The sequence below is a fragment of the Pyrgilauda ruficollis genome, unplaced genomic scaffold, assembly GCF_017590135.1.
Source record: "Pyrgilauda ruficollis isolate IOZ18807 unplaced genomic scaffold, ASM1759013v1 scaffold114, whole genome shotgun sequence".
NCBI classification, from domain to species: Eukaryota; Metazoa; Chordata; class Aves; order Passeriformes; family Passeridae; genus Pyrgilauda; species Pyrgilauda ruficollis.
In genome coordinates this window covers 857856-885107 of record NW_024509655.1, presented here as the reverse complement: position 1 = coordinate 885107, position 27252 = coordinate 857856, and the positions used below count along the sequence as shown (strand labels likewise).

The following is a 27252-nucleotide window of genomic DNA, read 5'->3' as shown; positions in this document are numbered from 1 at the left end:
AGGGTTCTTCTCCACTCCTGTAGTCGCCCCAGCTACCAAAACCTGCCCACAAATGAAGTACATTCTCAAGCCTCATTCTTCCAATTGATATTTCTCTACCCCCCCCTTAATTTTACAATCTTGTATAGAGCTCACAGTAGCTGTAATTTTTCCACCCATTCTGTTTCTGCACAGAAAATGTATGTTAAAAAAAAAACAATCATTTCATCAGTACTATTTCTGTTGCTGTTTGGAATTCAGAAAACTCCTCCTAAAGCCAAGCTAAATGCAAAACAAAGTTTCCTGAAGCTTCCAGTTCCTAGGCTTTTAAGTCACTAGGCATCACAGAATTGTTAGGTTTGGGAGGGACCTCTGGAGACCATCCAGTCCAACCCCCTCCCAAGGCAGAGTGACCTGCAGCAGGTGACACAGGAACACATCCAGGAAGGTTTTGAATGACTCCAGAGAGGGAAACTCCATGTTCTCCATGGCCAGCCTGTTCCAGGGCTCTGCCACCCTCAGTGTAAGGAAGTTTTAACTCGTGTTGAGTTAGGACTTCTGAGTTCATGGCCACTGCTCCTCATCCTGTCACTGGACACAACTGAAAAGAGCCTGGCACCATCCTCTTGGCACCTGCCTTTGTGATATTTCCAAGCATTGAAGAGATCCCCTCTCAGCCTTCTCTTCTTCTGACTATACAGGCCCAGCTTCTTCAGTATCGCCTCATAAGAGAGATGCTCTGGACCCCTCACCATCATCTTCATCCACCCATCAGATAAGCTGGCACAAAACCACAAATACTTTGTGACAGTGGTAATCCTATCAGATTGTCATCACACATTTTTTCTAAACAAAATATAACGGATAGTTTACATGGTTGCAAACAAACCTACATCAAACTTGGCATATTCTGCACACAAAACAAACTCAAGTACATCTATCCAGCTCTGCTACTTACGCTGGCTCTTCCACACAAGTGAACAGCACAAGCTCATATGCAGTTAGATTGCAACATGACAGTGTACAGAGTAACTGAAAAAAGAAATCACACTTCACATGTGGTCAAACCACAAGGAGATTTTTTTCCTTTTTTAAAAATACTGATAAAAGAATACTGCAATAGCATGGAGGGGTATAGACTGCAGAAAATAAGTTCAAAGAAATAAATGTGAACCTCATTCACTTACACACAGTTCAAGGTGTAAGCAAAACTACAAGGTCTCTAAGCAGGTTTCCTAAAAAGAGAGTCAATTTATATGGATGATGTAAACAGGGTAAAGTACGTGAAAACTGATATCACCAGTATACTATGAAACTCCTGACTTTATATTCATGTTTGTTTTCCCCATTATAATAACTCATTCAAACTTTAACATGAAAATATTCTCTACTGGACTATGACAAAAAAACATTCACTCCTACTTCACACATTTCCAGAAGCCACAGCCTCTTGTGAGGCTGTAGCAAGGTGGGAGTTGGTCTCTTCTCCCAACAAGCAATGGGACAAAATACAATGGTCCCAAAGTTGTGCCAGAGGAGGTTTATATTGGGTATTAGGAAAAATTACTTCACAAAAAGTGTTGTTAAGCACTGGAACAAGCCACCCAGAGCAGTGGTTGAATCTCCAGCCCTGGAGTCATTTAGAAGATGTGCAGACGTGGCACATGGGTACATGGTTTAGTGGTGGACTTGGCAGTGCTGGGTTAATGGTTGAACTTAATGATCTTAAGGGTCTTTTCTAACCTTAATGATTCTGTGTATTCTAAACAGTCAGAAAATTCTGCCATTCGATTTTGTTGGGTTTTTTTGTTTTTTTGTTTTTTTTCTCATTTTAAACTCATTAAAAGCATTATTTAATGGCTGGTGAAAGATGCCAAATCACTTATTCTGCACTTGCTTAACCTGATCCCTCCAAAAATTAAACAGGATTGAAGTCAAACACAAGTCTGATGCCTTCTCTGCTTGTCAAGACAAGAACCCATTAATGCTGACAGCTGAGTACAGGCAGGGTGCTTTGAATAGCTGACAGCTGCTGTGTTAAGAAGGAGTAACAAAATACTAAATTTCAGAATACTGCCTTCAAAAATTAGTTATTTTACAATGGTAATAATTAATTTTAAATACTTGATTAAGAAAATAACAATAATTTGTTGCAACTGGGATAATACTATTTCACAATCTGTGAACAGGATGCGACTGCTTACTCCAAAATCTACTTTCATCTCAACTACAAAATATTATATGCATTGTTTGTTTCAAATCATACAACCATAGAAGAAAAAGCAGTTCTTAGTATAAACTAAATTCACACAAGTGCTTCAGCAATCATTTCAGTGTACAGGAGTTTTCTTAATGTAAAACAAACAGCAAGTACAAAATATATGTTTTGATTCTGACAAAACTTTGTGGTTTAAGCTTTATTCTTAACAAATTTAAGACTTGCACCATCAGCTCAGTAAAGAGTGATTTATTCAGAAAATCTGTTTATTGATTATGGATTCAAGATTATTTAGAGGAAGCTTTTTGCTTATTTGTTTCACAATTTTCTTTTTTCCGTTTGTATGAAAATGCCCGTACAAACAATCTTGTTTCTAAGCTGTGTGGTATTTCAAGCTGTAAAACATTTCCTGAGAAACACAACTGCTGTCTTTTTAGAATTATTATTACAAGACCTCTAGCTCTCTTTACACTCTCATATAAGAATGAAAATACAGATTCCTGGGGAACTGCACTTAAACTTAATTCCCTGAAAATGTACTCTCTTTGAATTGTTCAATATGAGATTTGCACTGTGAGAAATACCAGTATCTGATGAGAAATGAGTTTTTTTGGGCCATGAAATAAAAATACTTCTTGGAATGAAACAATTCTTATAAACGTCACTTTCAAGAGTTGTCAAAGGTTCAAAATTTGTGTTTTTGTCGTATGAGATGTAGGCTCACATTCTCCTCATTTATACTGGCCCTACTTCCAGCTGAGCTATTTTTTTTCTGACACCAACACAACAATCTCCAGGATTTATTTCGTAGTCTATCTTGACTTCTTCCATAATCAGCAACTTCCCTGTACCACTGCAGCATTATTTCTTGTTAAATGATACATTCCAAAACAGGGCAGGAAAACCCGTAAAAAAGGGAAGGAGAAAACAACAACAGATCTGAAGGCACAAAGAAAAAGGAATTATTTTTAAGGGACAATAAACAGAATGAGAATTACAGACTATCATCTCAGTGAAATAGTATGGTGAGAAGACTAAATCTGAAAGCAGGTTCCCCATGTTCCTCAGAAAGCGTGAAAGGTTGTTGGACATCAAGGGGTTTCAAAGGAGCAATGCTGGAGTCTGAAAAGTAAAAACAAGTACTGTTTCTGTAATATATTATCCTGTATTGTAGACATATGTACAGAAATCATATTTTGCTTGTACCTGTCCCTGGTTTCATCTTCTGCATGTAATTCTTCTCCGAGTTTCATTCAGCTTTTCCATAAGTATTCTTAGAGTTGAAATTTCCTTTATATAAGTTTTCTTGCACATTATAGATTAGGGTTATAAAACTATTTGTTGTTACCTTGCCTTTTCATTCTTAAACTTCACCTGATCTTCAATTACCACTTAACTCACATACATTATCACAGAATCTCAGAATGGTTTGGGTTGGAAGGGATTCTTAAGATCATTTAGTTCCAAGCCCCATGCCATGGGCAGGGACACCATCTGCTAGACCACATTGCTCAGGTCACCATCCAGCCTGCCCTTGAACACTTTCAGGGGTGGGGCTTTCACTATTTTCTCTCAGTAACATTTTCCAGTGCCTCATGACCATCACAATTAAGAGTTTTTTCCTAATATCGAATCTAAACCTGCTCTCGTCCAGTTTAGAGCCATTACCCGTTGTTCCACCAGTAAAGTTTTGTAAGAAGTCCCACTCTAGCTCTCTTGCAGCCCCTTTAGGTACTAAATAAAAGGCAGCAGTGAGGTTCCCCTGGAGTCTTGCCTTCCCCAGGCTGAAGAACCCCATGTGCCCCAGCCTTTCCCCCATGGGAAAGATGCTCCATCCCCAACCGTCCCAACACAGATGACTCAGCATCAATACACAAATGACAGAGCTCCTTCTTTCACCATAATCATCAATTCAAAAATTAGCAAAAAAACTTTCTGAATCCTACTTGCTCATCTCTCTCAGCCCCCAGTAGCTACTATACAATAATCCCAAATTACAGTCCAAGATAATTCTAAAATCTTTGTCCTGCTCATTTCAGCACATCCCAAACATGTGCAAATCCTTCTGTTCCAGGTGACACTAAACATTCCAAAATGCAAACTTAAAACTCCATTTCCCAAAGGAAATTCAGCCAGAACTTAACTTTCTTTTTCACCTAAAACAAGAAAAAAACCTGCTTTTCAACAGATACTTGTCTTTTACTTACTCTGGTTTTACTCGTCTTTACTTCTGGTTTTGCCTCTATTTTTCTGTCAAAGCACTCTTCTCAAGCACTTTTTTGTCTTCTATTCTATGCTGTTCTGACACTGCTTTCAGCAATCACTGATAGAGCTAACATACAAGTAATTATAACTCAAGTGCTTACTTGATCAAAGCGATTTGAAAAAGAAAAAATAAAAAAGCCTATGAAAAACACGAAAGAAACATTTATCATAGCAACATTCACATAATCTGGAATGGAAAAGAAGTTTCCAGAGGAAATAGATTTTTTCCTATGTCCTCTTGGTCTGATTTAATTTGAGCAGCCTGTACAAAAACTGTCTTTGTACTGAACCGATCTTTGAATACCTCCCTTAGATCAAGTCATCAGGTTTAAAGCAACCCTCATTTTCAGAGGCCTGTAATCTCTGCTAATAATACTCAGCAGATACTTTCCTTGAGTGTCACCTTAGTCAGGTATAGCAGAGGGGCTGGTCACTTAATTCGACTTCTCATACAACTAACTCTTGTTCTCACACCATCTATCAATATTGACAACTCCTTCCTTGGGAGGTCATCTCTGTCACTTGTGTCCTGTTCCAGATCTCCTCCCAGGTTCCCCAGACCATTCAGGTCACAATCCACAAAATAAAAATAAAAACAGTCTGAAACAGAATGTAAAATAACTCATCTGGTTCTACTGTGCTGCAGCCTACTGACAGAGGACACACAACAGACACCAAGAATGGTCTCAAGGCATCAGCACTATGTTATAAAAGGTACAACTTTTATACCTTTGTCACATGCATAACACCTGTGTGCCCTTTTACTCTTGTGATTGGTCAAGGCACATCAGCATTCCATGCTTCTCTTCCTTCAATACTGTTCACCTGTCTTATATAGCTGCAACCTAGCAGGGGCAAGACTGCCTGCAGCACTATCCCTGTTCTTTTACAACCCATTCTCCAACAGCCTACTGCAACTATTTCTCTAACCTTACTTCAACTAGAAGATTCTCCCAACTTCTGCTTCTTATTTTGCTGGTTTTCTCCCCATCTTGCACCTAAAATTACACAGTACACTTCCGGAAAACAGCACTGGGGCTTCTAATGTTCAGTCCAGCTCAAAGAAAGGCTGAACAAGGATTTGAGCAGCCTGGTCTAGTGAAAGGTGTCCCTGGCCATGGCAGAGGCTTGGAACTGAAAGATCTTTTAAGTCCCTTCCAGCCTAAAGCTTTCTATGATCCTCCCTGCCTTAGTTAACAGGAGTTTAGCATTTCTCTCTTCTCTCCTTGTTACGGGCTACCTGCATGACTCAAGGGAAAAACCTTGAATTTTTCCAAGTTTTTTCCAAAAACCAAACAAATCAACCACCACCAGAAACATTACAAAAAAAACACACTAGAGTAGATTAGTAGCAGAATGCTCTCTGCACATCTACTTCCCTGGTGTTTAGTACTGCGTAGGGCACTTCAGGTACTTGGTGTCTCATGAGGGTTCAAGGAAATACATAATTGCTGTCAGCAGAGGTGGTTGATGAGTGTTTGTAGAGAAGAAACCACACAATTTGACACAGATTGTCACTTCTGGGCCCTCAGTAGCCCCATGCTGAGCCTTGCTGCCACAGAAGCCATTGTGTCAGGAGGTCCATTTAGCCTGGAGCCAGTACAAGAGCAATGGGAATGTTGTTGTGAAGGCCTTTGTTTGCTGGGGAGTGGATCCTTGTCACCTCTCAACTTTGTACTGGCTCTGTAAGGGGTATTAGGCAGCAGGGCTCCTGGACCCTAAGCTCTAACCTCCTCTGACCTGTGAGCTTTCCTTTAGGCATCATTGGAAAGATGGTTCCAGGTCCAGCAAAACTACTGAACGTAGGAGATCTCTGAGAAAGATCCCTGCTGCAGCTCAGTAGTGTCCCACCTGTTCATGTCCTGCTGAAGCCAGTGGAACAGAAAGTAAATAGGAGTTTCAATGTTGTAGTTCAGATCCTTCATTTGTGATAGTTTTAGCCAAGCTCGCTCCTGTTGCCTGTGGACCTGATTACCCCAAACATCCAAATAAGCATTTAGAAGAAGAAATGGCAAATGCCTTGTTGGAGAGATGCCCTTTACAGTTCATAGCATATCTTTTGTGTGTATAAATAATTTCTCTTTAAAATACTTGGATAACCTGTCGCCTTGCCCTCCCACAGAGAGCAGTATTTCAACAGAAGGTGACTCAGCAATACAGATACAGGAAAAGAAATCTATTTACACAGCTAATAGCTGAGCTTGTCTGCCACATCACCTCTGGCAGACTGATGGAGCAGTGCCACAAGTTAAGCTTTCCTGTGCTGCCCATAGAGACTGCATCTGAAAGACAACCTTTGAGTCCTTTCTCAATTATTTCAAAAAGAAAAACCTTCGTGGCATTTTCAGCTTGCCCTGTGCTGGTGTTCCAGCGGCCTGAACTTGCATGCTTTAGGGGAAAGTTTGTACCCTGATGTCTTAGGGATTGATTTTGAAATTTTTATCTTAATGTGATCAGCTCATGTGATCTCTTATAACTTCTTCTGGCCTGGTGGCTCTCCCCCTGAGTCTGATAGCAGCTCCAAGTGCACAGTGCTTACAAGCTTAGTCACAGCCACTGGATTTCACCCCTTCAAAGAAGTGTCTGTAAAGAACCAGTAGTACAGAAGTTGTCTCCTTGCAATTTAAATTAGTTGAAATTCAGTCAGAATAAATAAAACTTTCACAGATCTTCGGAAAAAAAAGACAAAAGTAGAAAAGAAGGAAATAAAGCAGCACAAAAAGGATAGCTGTCTAAACACTTTCCCATACTTTGGCTACTTAGAAACGCATTTTTACAAAAAAAAAATTAAGCGCTAACCTATTATTTGTGTAAATTAGCATCAAATCCATCTGTCCAAAGATAATCAGATATCAAGACTGGTTTTACAGACATTTCAAAATAACATAATAATGGGTATTTTGTCAATTAATTCAAGGTATTTTCGCGTGGTTTTCGTTATTTTTTTCTCTTAGAAAGGCAAAAATGCCAATCACTGCATCCTTACTGGAAAGTCAGAACTATGCATAGATCTGCTGCTACACCAAAACAAGACTGATGAGCACCATCTCATGGGCATTTCAGGTAACAGAAAAAAAGAACTTTGTGAATTCTCCAGTATATGGATATACTTTCCAAAATAAATACATTGAAATTGAATGACACACAAACATAATTTCAAAGTTTCAGATGCTTAGATATAAAAATATGGCTCAAATTAAGGATTTTCCAAAAAAACATTCACTGCAAATATATCTGACAGGGACATTGTCACTTTCACACAGGAAGAATTTTAGAAGTATTTAGCCACTAAAAAAAGTATTTATAAGCAGTTAGGTACATAAAATTAACAACACACCCATCCCAAGGAATCCAGTTTCTGGCAGAGGAACTGCAAAATAAGTTCTTAAAAAAATAAGATAAGAGCAGTACCAACAGAACTCTTATTTCCCTTTTATATGTAATTTTAAAAATAACTTTAAAAGCATGATTACACACTTGAATGTTTTCTTTTCAACTGTACAATAATTAATGATGTTCTAAGTGATTGCTTGCATCCATTCCAGCAGATCCTAGAATGACTAAAACATGACTCCTTAAAAACAATCTTGAGGGCCACATTACTTGGGAGTACTTGACATTCAACAATGCAGTTCCTCTGTGGCCTGAAATTTTACCCAGCAACAGCAATACCTCAGAGAGAACAACTCAGTTCAGGTTACAAAGACACTCCTGCTGTAGCTCATGACATTTTTATCTTTCTTCAGTTAATTGCAAAGTTTAATACCAAATAAATTTATAGACAACTAACTTTGCTAAGCACATTTCTGATAAACAAAATTTTGCTTACTATAGTTTCTGTAAGCTTTATTGGTAAAATATTTTGTAATAGTCACTGTCAAACTAGTTTGACTTCTTTGAGTGCTAAATTTTACCAGCCCTGCACATCATATGAAACTTTGTTTAGTGTTCTTGTTTACTGGATACCAGTTAACTAACAAACCAAGGACTAAACCAAAACGAAAGATAAATCACAGCACTTTCAGCACCACTGCAGAAATTAGAGAATGCAGGTTCTGCCAGCACAGGCAAAGCACCTCCAGGCTGAGCACTCCACTACAAAAACCGGTAGTGTTCATTCTAAAGCAGCATTTTAAAAGATATGAAGCATTGTCATGTCCCCCCTGCCCTGAACACACTCTAGTTCTGGGAAAGGTGTTCATTAGAACAGTGTGGCTGGGACCTGGAAGAGGAGGCCATAGCTCTCCAGCCATTGTGTCACCTGCCTGCACCACCTCTGCAATCATTCCACCACAGCCGAGGGCAAGCCAGATCTAATGTTTCAGATGCAGATCAGGATGACTCCGTGTAATCCCTCCAAGCAAACCTGACAGTGTTTCCTTGGCTTCCTTCCAAAACTCACTCCAGTGATCCCTCTGCACAGCCTCCCCAGCACAGAGTGAGCTCAGCCAGCTCCCCACTCACATTGTATTAGCAAATTTGCCACTCTAGATCCTCCCCAGTTGATAATATGATATAAATTCCTGTTACACAACTTGTCATGTCACAACATGAATCTCCATGAAACTATCAGGATCAAAACAGATGCCTTTTCCCAAGTTCACTTTTGCCAGGACAAGAGTATCAATTCTCAATCAGCTGAAATAATTCTCCTAGTTATGACAGGAGGCAGTCCAAGACTGGACTGCAGGGTTACCAACCCTGCCAACTAACAAGAGTTTCCTGCCTGGTAACAAATATTTCAGCTCCATGCCATGGGTCCCATCTCACATAAAAAAATTAACACTAGGGCAAGACACATTTTGCATGAAGCAGAACATAATTATCATAGCCCAGACACTTCAGCATCTTTCAATTCCCACCTCAGGCAGGTCTGTACCAACTCAAATATCATCTTACTCTGGTTTCCAGATTTCTCAAAAAAGATGAGAGATTCCTGCAAGGCCAAACATATTAAGTTCCACCAATGTATCAAGCCAATTTCATCATCTTTGGATGGGTTTCCATTAGAGCACTGAAATTTCTTCTCTTTACAAACAAAAAGTTTATGCATCATTTATTCTAATAAATACAAAATCCAGGCTTTTTAAATTAGTCTACAAGGCTGAGCCACATTTCGTAAGACCTCATGGAACTAATTTTACTATAGTATTTCCAACATCTTCAAATCTCTAGCAGAACACCTCATATAAGAAACACTTGGCTGTTTTTAAGTTTTTGCACTGTTAAACTTGCTGCCACTCAAACCTAAATGACTGCAGGCCTATTGGCAATTGTTCTAAGCTGTCCCCTAATCCACTTTGCCAAGATTTATTATTACACTTAGTCTGCTGACTAACTGCATAAAATATTAGTTGGCCTTATGGTTGATGTTATGCAGGAGGTCACATTAGCACATTGATCCCTGGGTCCTACAATCTATACTTGACGCTGTTTCAAGGGGTGCTTTTATTGGCAACTGTGAACTTTTAAGTGCTATTCCATGATAAGCATTTTAGTAGCTGAATCCTAGGAGAAATGTTGCTCTTCCCTCAAATATTTGTATCTTTTTTAACACTTAAGCTTCCACTGTAACAAAAGAACAGTACCTGCCTTCTAGATTTTTATTTCAGCCCCCACAATTATGGCACAGAGTGTTAACACTTCTGAAGTGGAATCACTCTGCTTCAATGGAATTCTAGTAACTGGTTTCATTAAACAATATTTTAGTTCTCTTATACTACTGTGTGGTATAACAAAGTTTTTAAAAATCCATAAGCATATCTATAGATACCACACACGTACAACACCATAGAGAGTAAGACAGCATCATATGCAGGTGAACTTAAGTAGAAAACTAAAAAAGTCCACAAAGCATTAGGTTTTATCTTAAATTCAAAGAGTCTGAACATACACACTTTTCAGGTGTCAATTGCTATGTCTTAATGCACTAAGTACATTGCAAATAGCTTTATACATGTTCCTGCAAACCTCAGGCTGGTTTCCAAATGTAAAACATCCCCATTGTGGTATCCAGATCAAGTTAATATAAAAACCCAAAGTAAACCTCTCCTCGTACTGGCATGCTGGGTGAGCACACAACTTGTATTACAGATGACTTTCTGTAACGGAAAACTGAAGCAAGAAATACAAATACAGCTTCTGGCATGGCCACCACATTATTTCAGCTCTATCAATTGCTCAGTTATGAAGAGAAAGAAAGAAAAACTGTCTCTATTTACTCAAACACTTGCAGTAAGAGCAATGAAGTCTTGGAAATCCAGCTAAACTTATAAACACTAAGTTTTCTGTAATACCCTTAAGATGTTTGCAAAGTATGGGATTTTCCACCCAGTAAAGTCTCAATTTTCCTTCTGAGATTTATGATATATCTTTTTCCTATTTAGCATTTACTTAAGACTGAATTATGCACCGTGAGTGAAGCAGATTAGCATTTTAGCCACATTAATCCCTCTTCAAGGGAATAAGTCTGTGGAAGCACATGTATGACTACTTAGACATACAATTGTAGCATTCTTATTTTATAGAATGACATCACTACTGAAGTATATTTATCCTGTGAAATTGCAGCATTACACACTCGCAAAAAATCATGTTTGTTTGGGTTTTTCATACATGTAAACGGAAAGACTGAAAAAGAAATTATTCAGTTACCAACACTGGGGAAAATATGGAGCCAATGGATAGACGGTAAAAGGAAAAATATTTTTTATTTTGTGTTTGTCCTGGTTTAGGGCAAATTTGGGATTTAAGAAAGGGATGGGATTGTCCAGTTTTTATTTATTACTGGACACCTTTTGCAAAGCATTCAGCACAAAATACAATTCTTAAGAAACCATTCTTTTTTTTTCAAAATTAACCCAAAACTTATTTCATCCTTGCTGCCATTCACCTGCTTTCTGTTATGTGCAATGCTGTCTTCGGCAAAATTTTTACCTAAAAACAGCTGGTCAATGACAGAATTGGAACACAAAAGGTTTCTGTGATACAAATATTATTCAGAAATTGAAGAGTACTTCAATATAAAAATTTCAACTTTGTTCCTTCCTCTCATGCAAATTTCGAGGCAAGAGACAGGAAAAGGGACATGTGAAACACATTTATAGTCAGCCCAACCAAATACTAATGAAACACTTGAGGAAATGTTCAGGAAGAAAAGTAAAAGTTATAGAAGAAGAAATTCAAGTTACACTTATCTGTAACCTTATCAAAGTATAAAGCTAGTGTCAATTATGCTCTGACAAAATACTGCCAGTTGTAGTTTGTAACTTTGTACAAAGCAATTTACAGACAAGCCAGAAAAGAGAACAGCTTTCAACATCTAGAAAATTCTAGCAAATGAGCATTTGACTGCAACACCAACAAAACACATTCAATAACTGTACTATTTCAGTGATTCTATCAACTCAAAGATCCCTTTTTTCAAAAACAAGGTAGACAAAGATTTAAGAAGAAATCAACATTACTTAAAATGTCATTGCAATTACATTTACTACATAACTGAATCCCAAGTATCTTGCTGAATGTCACTACCCTTCCAAATCAAAAGGCCATATGAAGCAAGGGTCTATTTTTGATTTACACACTTCCCCTTAAGACAACTAACCAGAGTGCTGAACACTGTATCCACCTGTTTCTTGAATAGTCGTGGGACTGTTTGCAAAAGTTTGGAGCTAATTTAGCTGCATAACTCTGGAGACTGCTACAAATCCTGATGCCTTTAGTAAAGTAAAGAACAATCATTACAGTGCTTTTCTCCCTTTCTGCATGTGGACAGTCCAGGTCAAGAGGACAGGCTGCAGCAAATGTAGGGCAAAGCACTACCACACTTCTAGACTGACCAGAAAATACAGAAGAAACAGACAGTAACCACATTCTCCCTGAGAAAACTTACCAGTGGCAAGAACTTCATCACCACCAAAGCTCTGCACTGAGGGGACCAAGAGGGAAAGAAGAGGGTTGTGGAAAATAAAGCTACAGAAAAAAACCCCTCTCCTCATGGTCAGTGCTTAAATTCCTCAAATATTATGTACTCATTTGCTCGGCAATCATTTTTAATTAAATGGGATTTATCCTATTATACCACTTTAACTATGTTACACACGGCACTACAGATGGTGCTAAATGACTCCAGGTAATCAGAAGAATGCTCTTGTGAGATAGCACCATTCAAGAAAATATAAAATTAGATTTCTTTTTCTCGTTATGTTCCAGTCTTATTTCTCACTGTGTTTAATACAAAACTAATTTCAGCTTTATAGCGCAGTAACATTTTCGGAACCCAAAAATATGTGAATGAAGTCAGTCATGCAAAAACCAAGACTTTGTTAGACTGTCATAAATAACCTGAGAAATGCATCCATTTGAGGGAGAATTGTAAGGAGTCTGGTAGGGAAACAGGAGGAAATTTCTCTGTTTATGCCTCCTATTACTCCAAAAATTAGGAATAGCTTTTATTCACAATACACAAAAATGCTACATTTATGAAATAAATTTCCATATTTCCATATTTACATATTTCCATATTTAATATGCATTTGGTCCATGAATCACCCACCCTACTAGCCTTAATTCTTTCCATCAAATCCACATTAGATTCTCATAAATTCAAAAGCATCATCTTAGGGGACAAGGGACCTTAATTTTTTTTCAAATTACACTAGTCCAGTTACCAGTTCAAAAAGTTTTCCACATTGTGAGTATAAAAGCTCTTGTTTCTAACCTCACAAAGCTGTTGGCAGTAACTATGATTATGGCCATCTGCAGTAATAGCAGTGACAACCGCTGCAGCCAAAGCCAAGCAAGTCAGATACTGCAAATTAGAACACATCTGTCCTTCCTCAGAAATCATCCTTCACACCTGGCACTTCCTGCACAAAACTAGGCAACTTAAAGACCTATCCACATTGTATCTGCTTCACATGACCTTAGCTGCTAACATCTACACATTTCTGACTTCAGATTTGAAAACATGAGAATTTTCACTTCTTCCTCCATTCAAAGCTGCTTCTTTAGTACACACACTCCAGAGAATGAGCAGATAAAACAGAAAAACAATTCCCAGTGTCACTTTTAGCACCAGCAAACAGGACCACCTCTGTATTTGTATACTTTCTTTGGTAATTATTTTTTCAATGCAAAGAGCAAATATTATTTCTGCCAATACATGTTAATAGATACAGCAACTATTACTCTTTCTGATATGTGTTGTTCTTCGCTTCAAAGAAAAATATAAGCATTTTGCAGTCACACAACTACTATTAGTTGGGTTTGGTTTTCAAGCAAGTATCACACAAGTTCTAGCATGACTAGGTTTTAGGACACCCTACTTTAGGAACTTGTTTGCACAACACAGCCTGTCTCCTGCCTTTACAGGAACAAAGGCCTCTCACTGCACTGTCAGTCACCAAGAACAGCTTTTGTGTTTAGTTCCCCTTGCATAACTAAGCACTATGTAAAGTAGTGATTGACAATAAGATTCTCAACACACAGCTGATAAAGTCCTCCAATTTCTCACTGCAGTTAGCAGAAGGCTAACTTTTGGGACAAATAGAGTGTTTCAACAAAACACAAAAGTTTGTCATTTTCCCAATAGATTAAAAAAAAAAAAAAGTTGTAGCTCCTCACCCCCAAGTCTACCAAAGGGCTTGAGTGTTTACAAATTTTCTTCAGTGACAGCCACTGTTATGGGACAGGTCACAACCACAGCAAGACAGAAATCCCAAACAACACAGCTTTATATTCCACTGCCCAAGTTGTAGCAATACCATCCTCACTAGAGCTTCAATCTATATAACCTCATTTCAAGTTTTAAGTCATTGCTTTCTGAAGAGCTTCAGCCACAGCTGTAACAGGTTAAAAACAGCTAAAAAAAATACCCATATCGCAAATTACATGCTTTAAAAACTAGACTTCCCACCTCCTTTTTTTTTTCCAATATTAGGCAACTACAGAATTAGCGCAGCAATATCTTACTGATAAAGTGGCTTCTCAGGAATATTGCTCTTATGGTGTTCACGAAGTGATTAACAGACACCCGCATTGTCTTAGAACACTAAAGTTTAGCTGATTTCACAGCTTCCCAATTACTAGTTCTCACTTGACAATTTCACTTTTTATTTCCTTGTTTTTAAACAGGCTTTTACTTTTTGGCATATACTCCATACCTGAGGAACTGGAAAACAAGTATCTAAATGGCAACCTACATATAGCAAGTACCCCTCAGAGGATATTTCATGACTTTAGCTAACAGCAGTGAAATCTTGCAGTATACCCTGATATGTATTGACAGATAATCGTACAATGACAGAATCCCCCCACCTGTTTAAAACATGGGGAGATTAGAAGAGAAGAGAAAATCAGCCCTTCATAAGAAGGACAGCTTGTTACACTTTCAGAATGAGAACCCAGCTTCAGTCTTCCAGCTGCCTTACAACATAATTTGCAGATGAAACAGAATCAATTCTGTGTAGACAAAGTAGAAGAACAATGGGTGCTGCTGGAACTGCAATATTTCATTCCAGTCTGTAAAGTTTGCGTGACTATTTATTAGAAAAGTCACATTCTAAGTTACAACAAACAGAACAAACGTTTTCCTTTCTGCCTTGTAAATACAAAAGGAATTCACACAGTACCTGGCAGCTCTAGAGCCAGGTACTTAGACTCAATATTCCTTGATTATCAAGGAGGAAGAGTAGCTGGGCCAAGCAGTGGGAAGCCCAACACAACCATCTTCCTTTTCTAGATTCCAACTCAACTTCCTTGATAAGCCTGACTGCACCCAGCAGAAAACATACATTTGCTGCTGCTTTGAAAGCACAGAATCACAGAACAGTTTGAGCTGGGAAGGGGCATAAACATGACCTAGCTCCAAACTCCCCACAGTGCACAGGGATGCCATCCACTAGACCAAGTTGCTCAGGGCCCCATCCAACCTGGCCTTGAACATTCCCAGCACCCACAATCTCTCTGGGCAGCCTGTGCCAGTGCCTCACCACCCACTGAGTAAAGACATTCTTCTTGACATCTAATCTAAACCTGCCTGCTTTCAGTACTGTATGTGCACCAAGAGTGTGTGTGTGTTAGAATATCTGTTTTTATGTGACCAAAGGCTGAACCCACACATCTCTGGAGCACAGTATCACACAGTGCCTGCAAAAAAAGGGTAGAACTTCAGAGAAAATCCTTGAAGATTGCTTAAAACAGAAGACACCGGGCAATCTTAAGATATGAACCACTGACTCTTCAGAGCAACTTCTCAATTATCTTAACATCTTTTCCAGTACACATCTGGCTGTATAAATACCTTACAGGGTCACAGCAGCAGAACATAGAAATGCCTTACAGAGATCACAACTATGTCACACATAACTAATATTTCATAATTATAGTTGCCATCCATACATTTGATTATTCTGTTTTCTTTGATGTCATGGTTAATTTAACCAGAGAGTTAGCGTGCAGGCTCACAATGGGCAATAATTCCTCTTGGCCAAATTATTAATCTTCCTAAACAAAGGCATCTTTGCCTTCAAAATTCTGAATATTAAGACTGAGGTTCAGGCTCCTTTTAATATAGAAATTTGCACATACAACTACTGCAATTGAGCAATCCTTTACTCTGCATCGATCCCATTGTTATAATGATCAATACCTATTTTAAGAATCAATATGTGCATTCAAGCATTCTTCCCAATGTGCATGGTAAGGTCAGAGGTAAACAAACCCATTTAGAAGGATCCTTGGTGAACAAAATCCCTGAAGAGTTGAGAAACAGAATTCTAACCACAACTCTAGTCTCATATATGTGAGCACTAGAGCTATAGGAAATATTAAAGCTGACTCTTAGAAGCTGAGAAGTTGCACATCCAGCTGGAAAATTACTATAAATGAGCATTTAAAGCTGTTCACCTCCTTCCCCCTATATCCACTTTAACAGGAAATTGAGGAATCAAGATCACTCAGTGCTACAGAACCCAAACACACTGCCAACCCACAGAAGACACACTGTAAGTGTATTTCAAAGCTAAAGAGCTATTCTGCACAGTAGGTATCATGCATGGTGCAAAATGGAGACTAAGCCTGTGTCTGACCAGTCCCATTGTAAGTAATATGCAGCATCACTACACTGAAATGCACAGAAACGTTCTGTTCAGGATGATACTGGAATTCAGATACAAGCCCAGGAATGAGGCATGAAACACTCGTTAAACCCCACATGTCAGCAATAGCTACAGGATAGTGTCACACTACAGAGCAAATGAAAACACAGACACTAAACAATAAGTGACAGATGGCACAAGCCAAAAGCCACCGAAACAACTCTCCTTCCTGTGCCACCACATGTAAATTAAGCTTAAATTTCTGGCACTCTTGTGTACTTAAAAGTGGGTTTTCCCATAGAGATGAACAAAGAACTGCAAAATCACCAAATGGTTTGTGTGGGAAAGGACCTTGAAGATCATTTCATTCCACCCCTTCTTCCATGGGCAGGGACACTTTGCACTACACCAGGCAGCTCAAAGCCCCATCCAGCCTGACCTTGAACATTTCCAGGGGTGGGGCATCCACAACTTCTCTGAGCAATCTGTTATCCTGTGAGTGGCCCATCCATCAAATTCACACCCCTCCAGATTATAGACAAGGATGTTGTGCCAAATGCTTTGCACAAGTCCAGAGAGATTACATCAGTTGTCCTTCCCTCATCCACCAGTGCTGCAAGCCCATCACTGAAGGCAACCAAATGTGTCAGGCCCTTTGATTTGCCCTTAGTGACACCTTGTTGGCTGTCACCAATCACCTTATTTTCTCTGTGCCTTAGCACAATTTCCAGGAGCATCTGTCCCATAATCCTGTAAGGCACAGAGGTGAAACTGCACAGCCTGGAATCTCCTTGGTCCTTCCTTTTTTTCCTTCTTTTAACACTGGGAGTTAAGTTTTCCCTCTTCCAGTCACTGGTAACTTCACCAGTCTGCCACAGCTTTTCTAATGGGACAGATAGTGACAAGATAATGATATTTAGATAGTCAGGATTTGAATCCAAAAGCTTGAATTTGAAACAAACAGTTTATAATCAAGTTTTATAACAGCACAATTACAGTGATTAAACTAAACTGCTCATGTGTGATGTTACTTTATGACAATTTCTTTGGGCAGCTTGGTTGCTCCTCTAAACTTCTACTCATCAGTCTAGAATGAAAGAGATCCCAACTACACCTTGCATACCTAATTAAGGAATCCCTACAGACACATCCATCTTTAAAGAACAGCAACAAAGACATCAAGACTAAATCAGCACTCAAATAAAATTTCAGGGCTTTTTTCCCCCCATTTCCACTTTGTATCCAGTACTCCAGGTTGCTCAATTTGCACACACAAAACCCAGCTGAGGGTAAGCCTGAACTGACAAGTTTGCTTGTTACAGTCACCTAATCATCTGACAATGTGAAAATTATTTTCACCATATGCCTTTTTTTGGAGGAGGGGGCAGACAATACACTACACTAACTTGTATCACGAAGTCTTATATGAATTTTTTTCAATTACCTCATGATCCAGTTGGAAACGGGAATATCACTTACCTGAAAAATGACAGCACCATCATGAAGCAGGAAACCCAAGTTTCTGCCTCTAAATTCTATCTTTTTGAAATATGTCCAAACAACTCTAGTGATATCTCAGTCACTGGACAAAGCCCTTCACCTGAAAATAATGCACTTTCCAGGAATGAAGTCAGGATTTGGTACATTACAAAGAAATCTTTACTAAAGTCCTAACATGCAGGCAAAAAATCCACTGTCTTCCAGCTCCAAACCTTCCCTGTCATGTATGAGTGATTAGAAAACCTTATTCAAACACCTTAACCACAAGGTTAAGGACATTTGTCTGACATTTGTTTCTCTCTATGCCTTCTCCCCAAACTCATTAATCTGGCACTTTTTGCTGTGCATGAGCCTAGTCTTTGCAGAAGAGATGTTACAAGTGCTCCTTTACAAGTCACTCACAGCATCCTCAATCCTGACAAATGGCAATTTGAATCTCTTCCTGCTAAGGGGAGAAATCAGGGTGGCTTTCACTTCCTGCAGAGGTGAGACTTTACCAAATCAGCAAAACTCCCAAAGAGCCATATGCATTCCTCTTTAAAAGCAGTACACAGGAAGGGCACGAGTCTTCAGCACCAGGTCTCAGATGAGTCATGGAATAAACATGTCCCCAAGGCAATGCTCCTGCCCATCAGCTGATCCACAGCAAATGCAGCACACAGTGGAATTCACAGATTCCCAGCCAGCTGCAGATTCCAGTGAGTGCTCAGACTCATTTCTGCAGCCAAGGATGAAGGCAGCAGGTGCCAGGACACGGAAGAGGAGGCAAGGGGGCACAGAAAGGACAAAGCAGTGTCCCGGTGTGAGGTGAGGGAGTGGATAATCTAGTGTGGCACAAGACTGGGACCTTAGTTTTAATGTAGAAATGGGCAAGGAAACATGGCAATAATTTTCTTGTAAGCATTTACTGGTATATATAAAGATGGGAAACCTTGGTACAGTTTCTGATCCTGAGAACTCTTTTCTCTGCACTTTGCTGTTCAGTTGAGCACCACTGCTACCCTGTTTAAAACAAGGACATTTGAAGTGATAAAGACATCATAGCTTCAGAAGGTAACCTTTAGTTGTAGATTATACCAAATTGGACAGAGAATCTTTTGCAATTCCAATTGAAATATCCATTCCCAGCATCTCAGGTGTTCTCCCATTCTATAACAGCAGCAATATATTAAAAACACATATCTCCCCATCTCATGTTTGATGGCTCAAAATACATTCAAAAAAATGCAATCACAGTTACTCAGTTTTATATTCCATATCACATACCTAAAAGCCAGGCATTAGGGCACCTAAATTACATATTGGAACCAAATCCTACAGCATAAGTAAGCTCCCATTATATAGGGAGAAAAAAAAAAAGCTTTCAAGTTCTTTTCAATCAAGTTCACAACCATAGCTAGAGACAAATCACATGCTTAGTTTCAACAAAAACATTAGCAGGAGGCAGATGCTGACTGGACTAATAGTTTCCATTTGTTTATTTAACAGTCATGCACCATTCACAACATTAGTCATTTGGTTCTTATCCTCCCCTCAATAGCATTGTTTTAAGGCTCATCAGCAATTCTACTTCTGTATCACTGGCCGTATTTTGTACTGAAGTCTATGATTCCACATAAAAAACTTTTGGGTTTGGTTTAATGGGCAGGGGGGTGGGGAAAGCGTGCTTTTTACAGCAGGTTGGTTTGGAGGTTTTTGGGGCGAGGGGATTGTTGTTTTGGTTTTGGGGTTTTTTTTTTTTTGTGATGGTGGGTTTTGGCTAGTTTTCTCAAGCACTGATTGATCCAAGGTCCACCTGGATCATTAATAATCATGCACAAAACTGTCCTTAGGAATACTGTTTTAACTCCAAGAAGTATAAACAGCACAACTTAGAAGCTTCTCCAATAACAGACTACTAAAACTTAAAAGTTGCAGGATCTGCAAAGCCTTTATTCAGCAGTTCTACAGCAACAGGGTTTACCTCACTCCTTATCTACCCCCCACCCAAACCACATTTAGGAAAGCAGCCAGTACAATTCCCACCCAAACATACGCAGTTTGATAAAGGAACCACTTTGTGAGGGGTTTACCATGCAAGCGTTCAGCATCCTGGACTCCATAATCACACGTTTCCCAGTTTACTGTGAGAGGCTACTGGTTCTCTTCTTGCTGGTCTCTTATTACAGAAATTGCCCTCCTGCTGCAGTTACCATCTTACTTGCTGCTTCCTGGTGCCTCTTGTCTTTCAGGATTTCCCAAAGAGAGAACATATAAGCTACAGGTCACCCCATGCATTCTTATAGTTACTGTTTTACAGGGCTAGTCCAGGACAAACCTAGAAATTTAGAGTATTCTAAGTGGGACAAATAGAATAGGCTCCATTTAGTGAATTTATCTCAGTAATTTCTGTCCACACCTCAGACAATAACTGCTGATGGAAAAAGCGAAAATGCTGACACACACATAACAAACTTTCATAGAACAAATGAGTCCTACACTATTACTCTGGTTTTGATTTCCAACTGCAAAGGAAAGATAACCCAGAAGCTCTTGAAGTCTTGATTTCTTCAGCTGCACCAACAAAGGAGAAGAGGTTTTTGCCTGAACAATTCAATTCCAGCTTTTCAGTTACACAAAAAATAATCTGAATTTTCTGCATTGATGCATATGGAATTTTTTTCCTAGATATATGCAGAACACAAAAACATCAACAAAACTATTCATATGCAGGCTGCAGTAAAGAGACTTGCAGCTCAAACTCATGGAACATTTTGAGGAGGCAACAGAGCACATCCTATTCCCGCTAGCAATTCTCATTTAAATATCTTCTCAAGGCAGCTATTAACAAGAAAATCATGCCTGGGCTGCTCCCAGCTCCCCAGTTACTACTAGGGGAATCCAGTGCAACAGAAGGCATTAGATTTTTCTTCTCCAGAAATTAGTTTCTATTTAGAAACTACTTATGCCTATTTGTGAAGCTCTGGAATCTAAAGCACTGCAGCAACACAAGCTCTTCACAAATTATTCCAGGCTCCCAGTGTCAGCACAAAGCCCCCAGTGGCTCAGAGAAAGGTTCTATTGCAACTCCTGCAGTATCATCATCTGGTGAGTTTGATTACAGCAGTTGTGCAAGGATGCATCTCGATTGCTATCTGCCATAAGCACAGAGCTGCATGCTGGAAACTGCGGTCTCCACTGGCCACGCAGAGCATTCACAAAGCAGGTGGCATTAGTATCCTGTTTTACCACATTCATGGAGTCCTCAGACTCCTGGCAAACGGCCAAAGCTAACAAAGCTTGAGGGTTTCCCAGAGTCATCTAAAAATGGCCAAACTAGCTTTTGGATGGGCAGTAACGTGATCTACCCTGACATCAAGTTCGCCAGAAAAATCCAGAATTAGTTAAAGCAGAAACATAATCTAAATTAGGACATTAGTAATTAGGTCAAGCTAATACCAAAAACCATTATGCAAAACGTTGTGAAGAGGCCAGCAAGGCCTCCAGGGGCTGGGGAAGACACTTGAACAGCAGAAAGTTAGCTAACTGTAATTAGTGATTATGAACAAAAACTTTCCGCCAGATTGACCCACTTAAAATAAATAGAAGTTTTCAAAAAGATATGCATAAATTTAATGCATGCAAGACTGAATTTGACAGAATAGATTTTTAAAGAAGGCAGAAAAAGACAGAAACACCAAAGGTAGCAAGAAGCTATTTCACATTCCAGTGACTAAACGGCAGAGCTTATTTCATCTGTGCAATGGATTAAAGCTTCCTCCTTAAGGTTCATAAAGAACTTGATGACTGCATGAAGACAGAAGCTATCAGTGCTTTAAGCTGCCAACTTATCTAGCAAAAAATAAAAGGTCAGAGCAATGCATCAAGTGAGAGACAGCTCAGAATGAGCGCAGGTTCGCCAAGAGGTGGTAAAGCAAATATACAGATAGTGAATGAAACCACAGACAAAGCTCATTTTTATCTTTCATCAGACTTCAATCCAGAACAAATGCCAAAAAAAAATATCAGGCTTGATAATTTCCAGAAGACCGGGACTTCTCAGCAAATTTCAGCATTTGAATGTACACTGGACTAGCCACTGAGTACTGAACACTATACCAAAAAAAACACTACCTCAGAAAAGAATTGAGCAAATACTTCATCTTTGATTTTGCTCAACCTCCGATGTTCAGCCAATACAGCAACTTCAAAAGCCTTCTCATCACTCACACTCATCTTTAAAGACATTATTGGAGGAGTGAACCAAAGTGCGCTGATTCAACATGCATTTATAAATATCCATTTTTGTATCACTCTGCAATATCCAGCCTTTGTGGCAACCCTGACATGCCATCCACCTGCTTCCCTGATGCTTTTGACTAATTTCATTCTATTCCCTAATCCGCAGATGCTTTTCCTGAGCCAGTCCATATGGCCCCTAGGTTTCTGTGCTCTCTGCACTGCTGCATCAGGCCCGTGGTCCATCCAGCCCAGGACTGTCTGGCAGAAGCAGCAAAAAACACTACCTAGAGACAGCAAAGCAGCTGCAATAGAAACCTGACTCCCTCTCCTCTGTTACCAGACACCACCTAGAAAAATCTGTCATTGAACTGATGTGCTCCCCTCTAAAGGGGAGTTCTAAGCCATGCTATGAACACATTTTGACCAGGCTTCCTTGTAGAACAAACTGCTAATTAAAAACTGCCTAACAAATTTTGCATTATTGAGACAAGATATACATAAATGCCCAGCTCAGCTTTGCTTGTTTGGCTTTATATTTGTACAGAGTCTGTTAGTATCAGTAGAGGATGCCAACACTGCTGGAAAACACAAAGCACGTTCTAGGCTTTCACGGACACTTGAAATCTCAGATTGGACACACAAAGCTATAAAAGGATGGCAACTTAGCAGAAGAGTAAGCAAAACTGAACACTTTCCCATGAAGTCTTTGAAATTTTGTCCTCAATATTTTGTTGTCCTCCATTGTGTTTTAAGTTACAGAAGGGAGTTGATACTCCAACCAAAGTACAAACCAGCTCCTGTTCAGAGCCTAGACAATTTTCTTCTACATGGCTGCATGCCTAATTAAAGACATTACCGCTTCACTACATTCCACACCTTTCTCAGCCAACCACAAAACTTCCCTCAGTTCCTGCATATACTACATAGAGTAATATTTCCACTAACTACAAAGTAATTTCCAATTTGCATCAACACCTGAAAAAACCCCAATATGCATCACTTCAATAACTAAAAACCACACATAACCTCTAAGACAGCTGACTGTTCCATTTACTATGATTTTTTTAAAAAACCCCTACAAGCCTGACCCAGCTAAAGACACAGACTTACCTTATCATCTGTACTTTAAGTGGACAGAAGTGACTGAACTAGGATAACTGTAGCCAGAGGTGTATTTTCTGGGAAGCTACTAAGGAAGACTGCATCTATTAAGAAACACACAATATTCAGTGATATTCTAGGAACTACTTGGTTACTCTCACTTGTCACCAGCATTGATAAGTTTATGTAGAAAATAAAGTCTCTGAAAACATGCAGTAATGTAATGAAAGGAATGCATTGTTATAAAGACATTTATGGTGGATTTTTACTACTGCAATACATTTAATTCTATCAGCATTAACTTTGGGGGCTTTCTACAATGCGATACATGCAAAAATAAGTCAGTGACAAGAGACGAGAAAAGGGGAATTCAGACTTCATTAAAACCATTATGAGTTACAGCGTTCTAGTTGCATTCGTGTGCCAAAACCATCCAAACTAGAAATGTGATGTATCAGCAGAAAAATAATCTGTAAGAATTTTTTTAAGTTAGTTTGATTTTTTTGTCTGTGGTTTTCTGTTTGTCTGGCAGAAGTGAAAAAGCTGACAAATGAAATTTACAAAGCAATTTAAGCCTCTGCTCCTCAGATCCCATTATTTTTCCTCCAAAGGTGATAAAAACTTGTGTTTCTTTCTCATTTGTACTTTGTCACTCTTGGTGAGGATCTCATAATTCATGCACAGAATCAGAAGCAACAGCACATTCTCTTCACCAAAGAGAAATTTGAAAAAAAAAAGTCTTTGCAACACAGACTGAGGGGAAAAAATTGAGCCAAACCAAGTAACAATCTATACCACAATCAATAAAACAATTTGAAGCATTAAAGCTTTTTTAAACAAAACTGGCTTAGAGTTATTTTAAGTTAGTAACAGATCCCACTGTAAGTAATTTATTTTTTCATTCTATCATCTTCTCCAACCAGGAGGGGTTTTTATTTTAATAAACTAAAGGGGCAAATATGAGGTAATGAACAGGAATTCACCTGATTTGTAGGCAAAGGAAATTAAAGGAGTTATGGCTGCCTGAAGTCAATTAAAAATAAAATTCACAATGCATGAGGAATATATATCCATAGTTTAGCTTAGTCTATCTAAAAAAGTAACAGAACAGAATAATACTCAAACAAGAACATGCTTTCAAAGTTGTCCACAGAATAATCAGTTTCTCGGAAGTTCCTATTCCCCTCTTCACTTTTAAGAGGTGCTGAAATACACAAAGACATAGGCTGGGAAGCTGTGTTCATTGAGAAAACTGACCAAAAACAAAGCAGATCAGCTTGTATGTTTCTAGGAGCAGAATTTCCAAAGACAAAAAAACGAGACTAGCAGAGTATTGATGCTAGAAGTGAGCTCACTAAGCACTTTGTTACACTGCTGGACAGAGAAAATGTCAGAGGTGGCTCTCCAAGATCTAACACTGCTGAAGTGAACAACTTATTTGCTTGAGTAATCAAAGCTACAGAGGCTTACATTTCTTTAGTAAGCAGCAGATCAATTACTGTGCACTTTAGATTTTTGACCTCCTGAGTCTTTCACATATAAAATGTGATCATCTCTTAAAGATGAGAAACATCAAGACAGCGCTTTGGTCTCCTCTTGATAACCTCCTTATAAGTTGGAAGGGCATAACTAAGAGCAACATGTTTTCTCAAGAAATTCAAATCAGGGCACCTAACATCCCTGTTTTAAAAACAATCTCTCCATGTCTGAGGGTGGTTATGCCATAAAGAATAAATATGCTGAGCCACCTTTCCACTCACATTTGCCCAACCCTCCTTGGACTCTGGTCTAAAGATGCCTCAAATTAGTGACCAAGTAAAACCCCAGATAGCGTAGGTGTCCTCTTTCCAAATCATGAGAAGCAGGCTAGCAGAGCTCTGTTCCCATCCCTGGTGACTGCAGCTGTGAGTCTCCACACAGAATGAAACCAAACAGGAGGGGATACAGGGCTTAACCCCATCAGGCAACAGCAGATCAGGGCGTGATTGCCATACCCCCTGCTCAACCTGCACACACCCAAGGAAACGCACTCCCAGAGCCACTGGGAAACAAACTACCAGAAAAGCCAGAGCTAAGAGTCACCTTTTCAGATAAAAGTTACAGATTTTCTGTACACCCACACAGAAGAAACCAAGTACACCACTGCTAACCAGTACTTGACATACCTTAAATTCTGGTCAGTGTGATTTCAGAGGTATTAACTGACAAAATGGTCACAGGTAACAAATTAACAGAGGCAGAACTCTGTGACAGATGAATGAGCATTGCTCTGAAGGGAGACTTCATATCCCTCATATCCCAAAAAAAAGCTATATCAAAAAGTCAGCTTCACAGTTCTTATTTAAAAAAAAAAAAAAAAAAATCTAGAAAATAATGGCTTTCTGTAACAAAAATTAGGAGTTTGTTGGCTGGTTTGATTTTTTCGTGCTTTTCAGTATCTTCCAAAATACCTGATTTGCCAGCTAGCTGATGTTTCCCTAGGACTCAAAGAAATCAAGGGGCCTACTGTTTTTGCTATTGCTCCGAAATTCAAAATTTGGATTTTGTTCTCACATACCCAGGCAAAGTGTCCTTACTACCAAACTGTTGGCGGGGTCGTGACACCCCATCAGCTGATAAAACAACATGGGGCACAAGCATGACCTTTAGCCTCCCACATGTAGGCAGCTGTGCTGAAATGGTTGAGGAATCTTCTCAGAGAGGTCAGGGTTGCTGTTACACTTGTAGAAAAAGTGAGAAGACAGTTTAAAAAATTTCCAGTGCCAGAAACTCTCCCCTGTCTATCTGGGAAATGAAGAGCCAGGACAATGCAGTCCACAGGTCAAATTCTCCAGACCTATTAATCTAAAATCAAGAGTACTCTAAATCACACCGAAGTTTTTGCTCCTCTTTGTCCAAAATGGAGCAGAACAGGAATCACAGGAATCAAGGAGCTTTTACATTTTTAATTATTCTGCTGAACCTCTTTCCACTGCTGCCATAAAATACACCTCCAGCACACCACTCAAAATACTACACTAGAAACACAGTAAAATTTAACATTCATGAACAATTTCCCCTCACACAAGTGTCCTAAATTCTAAATTATTCACCAGAATTTCCTTTTGAACTTCATGTCCATATATGTGAGCGCTGTGTTTAATTCAGGACATTGTCAAATGGATTCCAAGTAACTTTAATCACTTCCTCATACTTGAAGCATCCATGAAACCTCTGATCTGCACTTTATTTTGTCACTGCTGCCATTCCCCTGTATTGAGATTTTCATCTAAACAATCTAGGGCACTACACTGTTAATGCAAAAATATTCCAAAACAAATATTTATCATAACCTAAGAAGATAACACCAAAAAACATGAAACAGACACTGCACACAAATACTAAGTGACCACTGAAACTTGCATGTAGCAAAGAATACCAAAACCAAAATAACTGAAATGCAAACAGCATAAAAAACCAGTATAACTTCTGCCTCAACTTTGTTACTGAGCTTTATGCTATTAAATGCTCTCACTTCCTGGTTTGTCAGAAACCACATTGTTTTAGAGTTAGCGCTGCTCACTCAAAGGAAGAAGGAGGGACGATAATTGTTTTTAGAGATGTTTTAGGAGCTCTGGTAATAGCAGAGTATCTTTGTAAACTTGAGGGGTTTTCTCCTAATATTTGATGTCCTGCATCAAAGAAACATTACTTACTACTCTAATTGTTTTAAATTAGGCAATTTAAAGCAATTGGCACAAAAAGTTCAGTAGTATATAATAAATTTGTAGCTTAAACAAGGAAAAGTTGTATCCTCAATGTTTAGTGAGATCTGTTATGAAATACTAGATATAGCCACACAGCATGCAAAAAATAGCATTTGAGTCC

At 39.0% G+C, this 27252-nt stretch overlaps 1 protein-coding gene across 4 annotated transcripts in view; it reads right to left on the bottom strand.

Annotated features, from left to right (window-relative positions):
- LRBA (LPS responsive beige-like anchor protein) overlaps positions 1 to 27252 on the bottom strand; it is a 366577-nt gene that overhangs the window by 336919 nt on the left and 2406 nt on the right. The window lies entirely within an intron of this gene.